Source organism: Pelodiscus sinensis, chromosome 8, assembly GCF_049634645.1.
Source record: "Pelodiscus sinensis isolate JC-2024 chromosome 8, ASM4963464v1, whole genome shotgun sequence".
Classification (NCBI taxonomy): Eukaryota; Metazoa; Chordata; order Testudines; family Trionychidae; genus Pelodiscus; species Pelodiscus sinensis.
Genome location: NC_134718.1, coordinates 63,258,962 through 63,269,442, shown reverse-complemented (window position 1 = coordinate 63,269,442; position 10,481 = coordinate 63,258,962).

The following is a 10,481-nucleotide window of genomic DNA, read 5'->3' as shown; positions in this document are numbered from 1 at the left end:
TGACTGGAAGTAACCAGTGTCAAGAGAAGCAAGTTACTAAGAGTCTAGCCCCAGGCTGCCGCTTTGAAGCACCCTCTCCACTTCCTTCCCCGTTGCTGCCTCTTTCTTACAAAGGCCACAAAGGGGGGAGGAAGCGACTAGTCGTTCACATCCCTAGTGCCAAGAAGAGCTGTCTGAAATAGTGGGTTTTTTTAAAGTCTGTAACTTTTAAATAAGATTGATTGCTTTTGTGACTTTAAAATTTCCTAAGATGAAAAGAATACTTTAGCTAGGAAATATAGCACTGTTGCCAACAGCAACAACAACAAAAAAATCAAGATATTATGTCAGCATATTTTAATTCTTAAAATGGCCTTAGTGTTGAGTTTGAGTTAAGGTTGACCCAAAAAACTTACTTTTTTAGGTCACGTAGAGTGTTTGCTTTTCACTTATGGAAACTTAAACTGATCCACAGAGACCAATGCAGTAGATAGAAAAAGTGCTTAGTTTCCTGTTCTATAAAATCCCTCATTTTGAGTGAACAAAAATTTTGGGGCATGTCTACACTAAAGCGAAGATCAACCCTGCCGAGGTCAATCTTCTAGCATTCGATTTAGGGGTCTACATTAGACCTACTAAATCAAACGCTATGGGCAGCCCCTCAGGCGTCTGGTACGCCTCCTTCTGCTTCCTGCAGTATGGATGCCTCAGTGGCTCTGTGTAAGGTAAGACAAATCCAGCTACACAAAAGAGAGTACCTAGTATAGGCCAGGCCAGGAGGAAACTTTAGGCCACTCATGCAGAGAACAAGATGCTCTGGTCACCAACTTACATAGTTCACTAGGAATTTTTCCATAGGAGACTAGTTTGTTCCCATCCAAGGTAAGAATTCCCACTGTCTTCAGTGGGAGTTGGATATGGTCATAGACTCCTAGGGCTGGAAGAGACCACAGGAGGTCATTGAGTCCAGCCCCCTGCCCAAAGCAGGACCAACCAACTAAATCATCCCAGACAGGGCATTGTCAAGCCAGGACTTAAAAACCTCTAGGGATGGAGATTCTACCACCTCCCTATGTAACCCATTCCAGTACTTCACCGCCCTCCTAGTGAAATAATATTTCCTAATATTCAACCTAGACCTCCCACAGTGCAACTAGAGACCATTGCTCCTTGTTCTGCCATCTTTCACTACCGAGAACAGCCTTTCTCCATCCTCTTCGGAGCTTCCCTTCAGATAGTTAAAGCCTGCAACCAAATTCCCCCTCACTCTTCTGCAGACTAAACAAATCCAAATCCCTAAGCCTCGCCTCGTAGGTCATGTGCTCCAGCGCCCTAATCATTTTAGTTGCTCTCTGCTGGACTCTTTCTAATGCATCCTCATCCTTTCTGTAATTAGACCCAGAATTGGACGCAATACTCCCGATGTGGCTTCACCAGTGCCAAATAAAGGGGAATAATCGCCTAAGTCTGCTGGCAATGCTCCTAATGCACCCCATTATGCCATTAGCCTTCTTGGCTACATGGTCACACTGTTAACTCATATCCAGCTTCTCATCCACTGTAATCTCCTGGTCCTTTTCTGCCAAACTGCTGTTTAGCCCATTGGTCCCCCCAGCCTATAACAGTGCTTGTGATTCCTTCATCTCACATGCAGGATTCTGCACTTGTCCTTGTTGAACCTCATCAGATTTCTTTTGGCCTAATCTGCCCATTTGACTAAGTCACTCTAGACCTTAAACCTACCCTCCAACATATCTACCTGTTCCCCAGCTGATACATAACCAATATCACACAAACTCTTGTAGTTAACTTAAAACATGTTCTTGTTTGCTCTTGAGTATGTTGGTGGGAAGGCTGAAAGCCAAGTGCCTTCCTATGCCAGAGAATTACAGTTGGGTGTATAGTTTAATACGTATCACATCTCAGCACAGCTTAGAAATATTTTAGGTTGCAGCTTTGCAATTGTTAATGTATTCTTACCAATTCTGTGCACTATTGGAACAGTGTCGTTAGTTAATCTGATTCCTCCATGTTGTTATGCCTTTCCACATTATTATATTTTAAGCATTGTATAATTTACTCACCCAACCTCCTGTGCTGTACAGAGGGACAGAGAGCAGGTGTTATTGTGAGTACCCATTTTGTGCTTTTTGCTGACCTTGTTCGAAGAGTTTACAATCCAAATCAAACGCAGACCATAAGTTCAAACATATGCTACCTGCACTGAAAATCCCAATTTCATACAACAAAGGTTTAAACCAAGCAGAGCAGTTTATTTAGATTAACAGTGACAGGCCTCAAAACAGAAATGAACTTTAGGGAAGGATTTGAAAGAGAGGTTAGCTACTTCAGAACTATATATAAATATGCAGTGTAAACCTGGTTTTCAGAAAATAAGGCAAACGCTAACTGCCTGGTGTTAGCAGGAAGCTTTTCTGAAGAACGTTAGTCCATAATTTCTTAAACCATCTTTTGAAACCTCTGATACCAGTGAACAGTATTTGATTTGATAGCCCCAGTAGTCTGATTTGGGGGCTGGGTATAGAAATCTGCCATAGGCTCCCTGCAGGTAATCACTGGTGGCAGCCCTCATTCGTAGCCTGGGGACTATCAAAAATGGACCTGGAAAAATTACTAAAGAAACGATTAAGAGTGTGGCTGCTGCAACTTTGTGATAAAAAACTAGAGAAGGCTGATTGACTTTTTTAATGTCACACACCAAATTAGGGTGAGAGGAGAGATTAGAACCAAGTTTTTGTGGAACCCTGTCCAGTGCCTGATCCCTCCCCCTCCTCCCCCCAGACCATATGGTCACACGAACTCTAAAATTGAAGTGGTGTGCATGTTATAGGACACAAACAGATATGAGTTGCACTAGGAACACAAATGGGGATTATTCCTCCTTGTACAAAACTAGTGAGAGAATCTCTGGGCTAGAAGATACTGTTTTATTAGTATAATTTTTTTTTTTTAAATCCTACCGCCTGCATTTTTATAAAGCTAAGCTTGATGAAAATGCCATCCTTTTCCAGGAATGTTCCTGGCTGTCTTAATACATTTAACTGAGCACAAAATAGCTGTGACATTTGTGTTTAGCTATGCGCTCAGATGAGAAATACAATGAGCGAGGGCCAATTCTAGCCTCAGATCAGTGTAAATTTCAAATATCTCCACAGATTATGGTAACATTCCTTCAGACTTACCATGGAGTAACTGAGAGCAGCATCTGGCCTAGTGAATCTGGAACCCTAAAGACATCCACTAGTAAAGTTTAAAAAGTAATGATGCTAAAATTCAATTTTCCTGATGGCTAGCTGTTCTCCCATTATGCTTAGCTCTAGATGAAGAATGCAGGAAAGCTACCCCATGAGTTGTCACTTCAAAATTACTTCAAAAAGAAAGTGTTATGCCTCCAGGAACCCAACTGATTAATCTCTGCACGTTTCTGGTCAGCAATACATTAAATTAGCCTATCCTTGGGGCTGTGTCCAGACTCAGGGGTTTTTTCGAAAAAAGTAGCCTTTTTTCAAAAAAACTTCACCCGCGTCTAGACTGCAGCCGCGTTCTTTCGAAATTAAATCGAAAGAACGCGTCTTTTCATTGCACAAGGAAGAACGCCTTTTTGGACGGAGATCCGTCGAAAATAAGTGAGTGTGGACGTGGGGAGGCCATTTTTTCGAAAATAATGGCCTCCAGGAAGAAGCCCTGGTGGACAATCTGGGGCATGGCTTGCATGTCTCTGGTTCCTGTCTGCAGCCATTTCTTAAAGGGACAGGCACCCTCACAGCCACTTGTGGCAGCAAAGCAGCCAGAGCACACGGCTGGTGAAGTGCAGCATGTCCCAGCCCCAAGACCCTCCTGGCCCTTCTAGAGAGCCTTCTGGGGACCCAACCAGGGGCTCCAAACGCCGGGCACCGTCATGGTCTGGGCCAGAGCTCAAGACCCTTCTCGAGCTCTGGGGAGAGGAGGAGGCCTTACAAGCCCTAAAAAGCCGGCGGCGAAATGCAGACATTTATGGCCGCATGGCAGAGTCCCTGGCACAGAAAGGACACTACCCCCACACCAAGGACCAGGTGCGTTCCAAAGTTAAGGAGCTGCGCCAAGGGTATGTGAAGGCCAGGGAGGATAGCTCCCGTTCTGGGGCAACCCTCCACTCCTGCCCTTACTATACTGAGCTGGACCAGATCCTGGGTGGTGGTGGTGAAGCATGCACACCACGGCGTCTCGTGCAGTCAGGCTTGGCAGACCCTGTGGTGGACGCGCCAGAGCAGGACCCAGAGCAGTCAGGAGACGGGGACATGGTGCCAGAGGAGGACAGTGAGGAGACGGCGACCCTCACCCTGGAGCCAGTCACACAGACCACAGGTGTCATCTGACGCCGGAGATGAAGCAGCAGGTGAGTGCAGTGAGGTTGTGCAACACCCGGGGGAGGGGGAGGTAGGTGGGTGCACAGTGGGTGATGCACAAGGGAAACCTGTCATGCTCAGGCTGATGCCCAGGTCAAACACGGTGTTACCTTCAGAATGTCTGATTCCCCTGTCTCAAGGGAGAGGGCATGCCCTTTTGGACAGCTGTTGCACACATGACTGATTGTGATAGAAATGTAGCCGTGTTACTCTGATGTGAGGAAGTGGGTCTGGCCCACGAAAGCTCATCCCCTAATAAACCATCCTGTTAGTATTTTAAGTGCTACATAGTCCAGTTTTTTAGGATTGGTTGTGTCTTCCTCTTTTCCTCCACAGCCGGACCAGCCGTGCAAGAGGGCCGCAGCACCCCAGCCCCACCTCCATCTCGGGGACATGGGAGCCACAGACACAGGCGTGTGTATGCGGACATCCTGAGGCAGCATGTGGAGGCCGTGCAGGAGCTCAACACCATCCTGCGAGAGAGGGCGGAGGCAGAGGATCGGTGGCATGACCGGCTGATGGAGGAGCTGGTCCAGCAGCGCACGTCCCTGAGTGCCACTCTCAGGGAGGTCTGTGGCTTGCCTGCTCCTGTGCCTAGTCCTGCTCTTCCAGCACCCCATGACCCCGCCCCACCAAACCCCCCTTCCACAGCAACATCCCTTTCCCCCCTTGGACCTCCCTTTCCCCCTCTCTTTCGAAAGAGGCTTGCAGTCTAGACACAGCCTGGGTGTGTGTGCTGCCGGTGAAATTCAGATATGTTATCTGCAATTATGTTAAAGAAATCTTATACATATAAAAGCATATCAAAGGATAGAGTTTAAATATATAGTGTTTTTTTCATTGATTCCTGCATGTCAGTGAACACTATGCTAATACAACTAGTCCTGACCTCTGTCTCGTTTTCAGAACTGACGAGGCTTAAATTGTAATTCTTTGTTATTGTTAAAGTGCTTCAGCTCAGTGTCATTTCTGATAGGGCAATGTTTCTTCTCACTACTTCAGAAGAAATTTTAAAATCTGTCAGGAATTTTTTTCTTCAACAGAAAGAAAGCCACCTACTAAGAACAGAATATTCCTTAATGTGTTCCTACCACCAGTCTTGCACAGCCTCTCAGCTTTTCCTAAAGGTAGCAAAGACATAAAGGACTCTTTGTAGAACACAGTTTACTTACGTAACATCTCTCAGTTGGATTATGTCAGGGGAAAGTCTGTGCCACTGTGCAAGTGAAGAATTAATGTCCCCCATGGGTTTTTTTACCATTCCCCTACAGAATAAGGGCTTGTCTTTACTACACAGTGGACTGATGCTGCAGTGATCAATGCACCACTGGTTGATTTATCATGCCTGCTTAGATGCAATAAATTGACCACCTAGTGTTCTCCCATTTGCTCCAGTACTCCATCAGAATGAGTTGATAGGAGAGCAGCCCCCAACGACCTTACCACATGGAAGGCACCACAGTAAGTATGTCCACATCAGCTGCACTTTTTGGGTGGGGCATAGTAGGCCTAATTGACAGAGAGGTGAAAGGAAGCTGGAAATCCACCTTTTGCCCACCAGGTGGCACCAGAAGAGAGGGCAGCAGGCTCATGGGCAAGAGCAGTCAGTCCTACAGTGGAAGGAGTACAGGCTGTCTTCCCCACAGTGCCTCGCCCATCAGGCCAGGTGAGGAGCAATGGAACATGGAGAGGACAGACAGAGCTGTTGGTAGGGGAAATCACATGGATGGGCTCATAAGCGCTAATGGGGGGGGGAGGGGAGATTTGGGCAGAAATAGGAACTAGTGGAGAGACAGCATTGAACCAGGGACTCGGAGGAGGGGAGGCAGGGATACAGGGGAATGTGCAGCTGTGGGGATGCAGGGACATGTGGGGATGGGGACAGATGTGCCAGACTTAATGAAAGAGGCTAGGAGTCAGCCAAGGTCTTAATGGGAGAGGCTCCCCAACTCCCTAATAAACCCCCCCAAACCTACTGTTCCATATTTCTCCAACCCACACCCAATTCCCAGGCTCCTTCTCAGAAATTACTTCTCTCTCAGCTCCTCCCTACTCCTGATTCCCTCAAACCTTTGCATTGCTTCCGAAGGGTGCAGTACATAAACTTCTGTATTGTGTTTTACATGGCTACTACTTCAAAGTTCTGTATTAATGCACCTAGTGAGGAATCTATTTGTCAAAAAACATTTCCTAAATCAGTTGTATTGCTGGCTGGTATTTTTTAAATAAATTACCAAAACAATTGAAACTGGTGTGATTATATTGTTGTTTTGACAAAATATGAAGAAATTTGCAGAATTTAAAAATATTGAATGCCAAATTTTTAATTTTTTTTGGTGCAGAATGCCCTTCCCCTGCATGTGACTGTACAAGTACTTAGTAGGAGTTGGTCCCTGCTGCAAAGGGCTTATATTCTAAACAGTAAGGCAGACAAGGTGGGGAGAGGAAAAACAAGTATATTGAGTGGCTCACCTCAGGTCAGAGAAAAAACTTAAACAATAAATACTCCTGTAGCACCTTAGAGACGAAGAAAAAAAGGAGATGGTACCATGTTGTGCCCACAAAAACTCATAATGCCATCTACGTTTTTTCACTATTTGTTGTTTTTTTAATTTTTTCCAGTTACAGACCAACACAGCTATTCCCCTGAGACTCAGGTCACAGGCAAGTAAGGATTAGAAACCAGGATTGCTGAGACTTAAGCCAGACCTTCCTGTCTGCTGACTTAGGTGGCTCTCTGGAAACGTGAAACAACAATAAAAGTCTATAGCTGAAAATACAGCCTCAATGGCTGCTCCTAAAACTCAGCCTGGTCTCTAGGAATATGGAAAACCTAACCTAATCTAAAGCAAAGGTAATGTTTAAAGTGTGTGCTTGTTCTTTTTAATCTTCCCTTCTGTTTCTTTACTTGTAGGCTGGACCCTCTGTCATGCTAAATAGTTATTATGTTAGAAGTTAATAGATTGATGATGTTTGATGGCTGTTTGAGTAAAAATCAAAATGGAGTTTGTCAAACATGTGACTTTGGGGAAAGGAGGAGTCATTCCTGTGGAGTGGTAAACAAGAACTAGTAAAAACTGGATTTTCCCGCCTAAAAGTCTATATAAGCCTGGACACAGCACAGGAGGGGTGCTGTCCACCCGAGAGACAGTGTTTACGCTGGTACTGAGAGACCTGATCCAGCTGTGGACCAGTCTGGAGAGCAGGAGAGGAGCCATCCATTACTTCCATTCTGCAAACACCATCTGCCTGCCTTCCTCTTCAGAGTTCTCTGTTACCAGCGAGAGGACTCCCCGGTGTACCTTCCTGAGGGCTCCCAACCAGCCTAAGGGTTGTAGGTCCCGAGCAACGCTCTCTGGATTCTGTCACTCCAGTCCAAGAAGAGCAAGTAGCCATCTATAGTCGGGGTAAAGCTTACCTTTATATTCACGCTGTTTATGTTTATAGAGTGTTTTTACTGTTCACTTTCACTGTTTTGTTGATGATTATTAGTTTGCTCCAGGCTTCTTCCCCCATTCTTCCCTATTTTTGTATACAATCCCTAATACAGTTTCTGCTTGTTTTTACCTTTAATCTGAGTCTGTTATTCTTTCCCCTTTGTTTTCATACGGGCCTGATTCACAGGTGATTGACCCTGAGGGAGCGGGCGGATTTGTTGTCTTTTTGACTGGGGCTTTTACCAGAAGGCCATACTAGCATGTTATCCAGGCCCTGGGGGTAACATACTCCCTTCTCTCTAATTTTACATTTCCTCTGTCTTATTTTCCTTTCTGTCGTCTTTATGTGCCTGATTCTCTACTATCTCTTTTCCTCTTTCAGGGGGATCCATCTTTCCCGCTAGTTTTCATTCTGCTCTTTATCTTTCTCCTTTTCTTGGAGATAATCCATCTTTTTCCTCTATTCCACAATTCCATCTTCATTCTCCTCTCGCTCTTCCTTATTGCCCAATTTCACTTCATCTTCCCTGGACTGGTCCTCGAAGTCTTTCCTTAACTCCTTTACTCCAATCACTCTGCACACCTGCTAAGGGAGGGGATTTTTGCCAGACCCTCTGCCTTGAGGCTCTCAGTTTTAAAAATTCAATTTCCTGCCTCTGCAGAAGTGAGTTTGAAAAGCTCCCTAACTGCAATGATGTCAATGGGTAGTTGTCTCCCATGATCATTCCAGGGAGCTGCATTCTTTAAGTTTTATTTGAGTCAGAGATGTCAGCACCCGTTGCCAGGGAAACTTGACTTCTAAAATTACACTAGTAACTCTGCCTATCTAATAGGATATCAGATCTTCAGGATATGCACCGGCAGAACAGGAATACAGTGAGAAAGTAACACAGTGCAAAACCAATGGATGTTTGATATACAATGAATGGGAAAAAGCTTTAAATCCCGGTGGAGAAAATGGGGTCACCAGGCTGGTGGTAGGGCCCAAGCATGCAACCTTGATTTAGGAAAGGAAGCAATTGAATTACAAATGCTGTTGCAATACTTGAATTGTGTAATAGCAGCAACAGAATAGTTACTGATACCCCCTCTTCTGCTTCCTGTAAATATTTTTTTAAGTAAGTAGTAAACAGTTGTTCTCACCAGGTAATTCATAAAAGATTCTCTCACTGCTCAAAATGAGGATGTTAAGTTATAAAACATTCCCATACAAAATACTAAAGTTAAGATTGTAGACACAGGTCAGTGGTTTGAGCGTACATTGGCTTTTAAGAAAATTGTGAATTTAAAATGATACTGTAGATGAAAAAAAAATCTAGGAAATGAAGAATGTAGGCTGTACTTCACAAAAAGGTCCCCCGATTATTTTATTTCTAAGCTATGGTTTTTGTCACAACTGTATTCGTGGTCTATGTTGTTATGGTACCTAGTCCAATATTTCCTGGTTCATGACTGCGGTTCTTAGGCACAACTGCAGCACAACAAATAAATTGTAATAATTCCTACATCGCTGTGGCTATTTGGTAAGTCACACTTATGCATATGAGGCATCTCTATGGAAGGCTGGAGGAGAACCTAAAACCCTAGCAAACCATGACACTTTACTACACCTACTTCTCCTTTTGGAGAGGATGAGCTCAACCAACATGTGAAACATTAGTCACATTGCTTAATAAATGACTGGAAGATACTCACTAAACACCAACAGGGGGAACCAAACCTCGGACCTCTGGAGCTTGGTACATGAGCCTCTAGCCTATATAGAACAGAATATGTCCAAAGAGATACTTGAGTGCCACACAGGGTTATATCCTATGAAGAGCTGATTGCTTTGCAGAATTAAAACCTTAATAAATGGTAGGTGATAATTGTCTTCTACATGCTGTTGGTTTAATTAAGACTTCACGAAGATATTTGTGAAGCCTTAAAGAGGTCATGGCTCATTGCCACAGCACCTCCTGCTGGTCACTCCGGGAATCAGCTCAGCTCAGCCCTGGCGTGCTTTCTACTGGCCACTGTCTCACCTCCTGTTACTATCAGTCTGCTTGTTCAGGCCCCATGTCCCTGCTGGACAGTGGTGCCTTTTCCTCACCATACTGCCCTACAGCAGTGCCCACCCTGTGGGGGTCCTCCCTCCCAGGGAACCCCATGCCCCCTAGCCTCAGTGACCCACCTCCAATTGTCATCTAGCCCCTACCTTAGGGGCAAACTGCAATCTTAAATGACCACTCATCATTTGCTTTACTAGAAAAACATGGGAAGTGGACAGGCATGCACCCGCCCACTTCTGAAGGCCCTTCCCCCAACCTTGTTCTAAATAATTACAGGGGACGGCTAATGAAAAACAAGTTCAAAGGTGCAGTGTCAGAGATTCAAAATGGGTGAATGAGAGGGAAACATGAGCAGAGACCCCCAGACAGCATCCACCACTCCTAAAAGTGGTCTAGGGAGCTAGTGGAGCTGCCAAATCATCATTGCCAAGAAGTCGGTTCGTAAGTCGGAGACAAGCTGTACTACCTCAGTTGGGCCCTAATTGTCTGCTACATGCGGCAGCCCTGGGCTCCACAATCTCAGTCCTCTCCCAGAAGTGGGTTTAATCCTACTTAGGCCAATGGAGGGAAGTCAGGCAGCCCAACCCTTACATGGTTAAGAGGAGGGT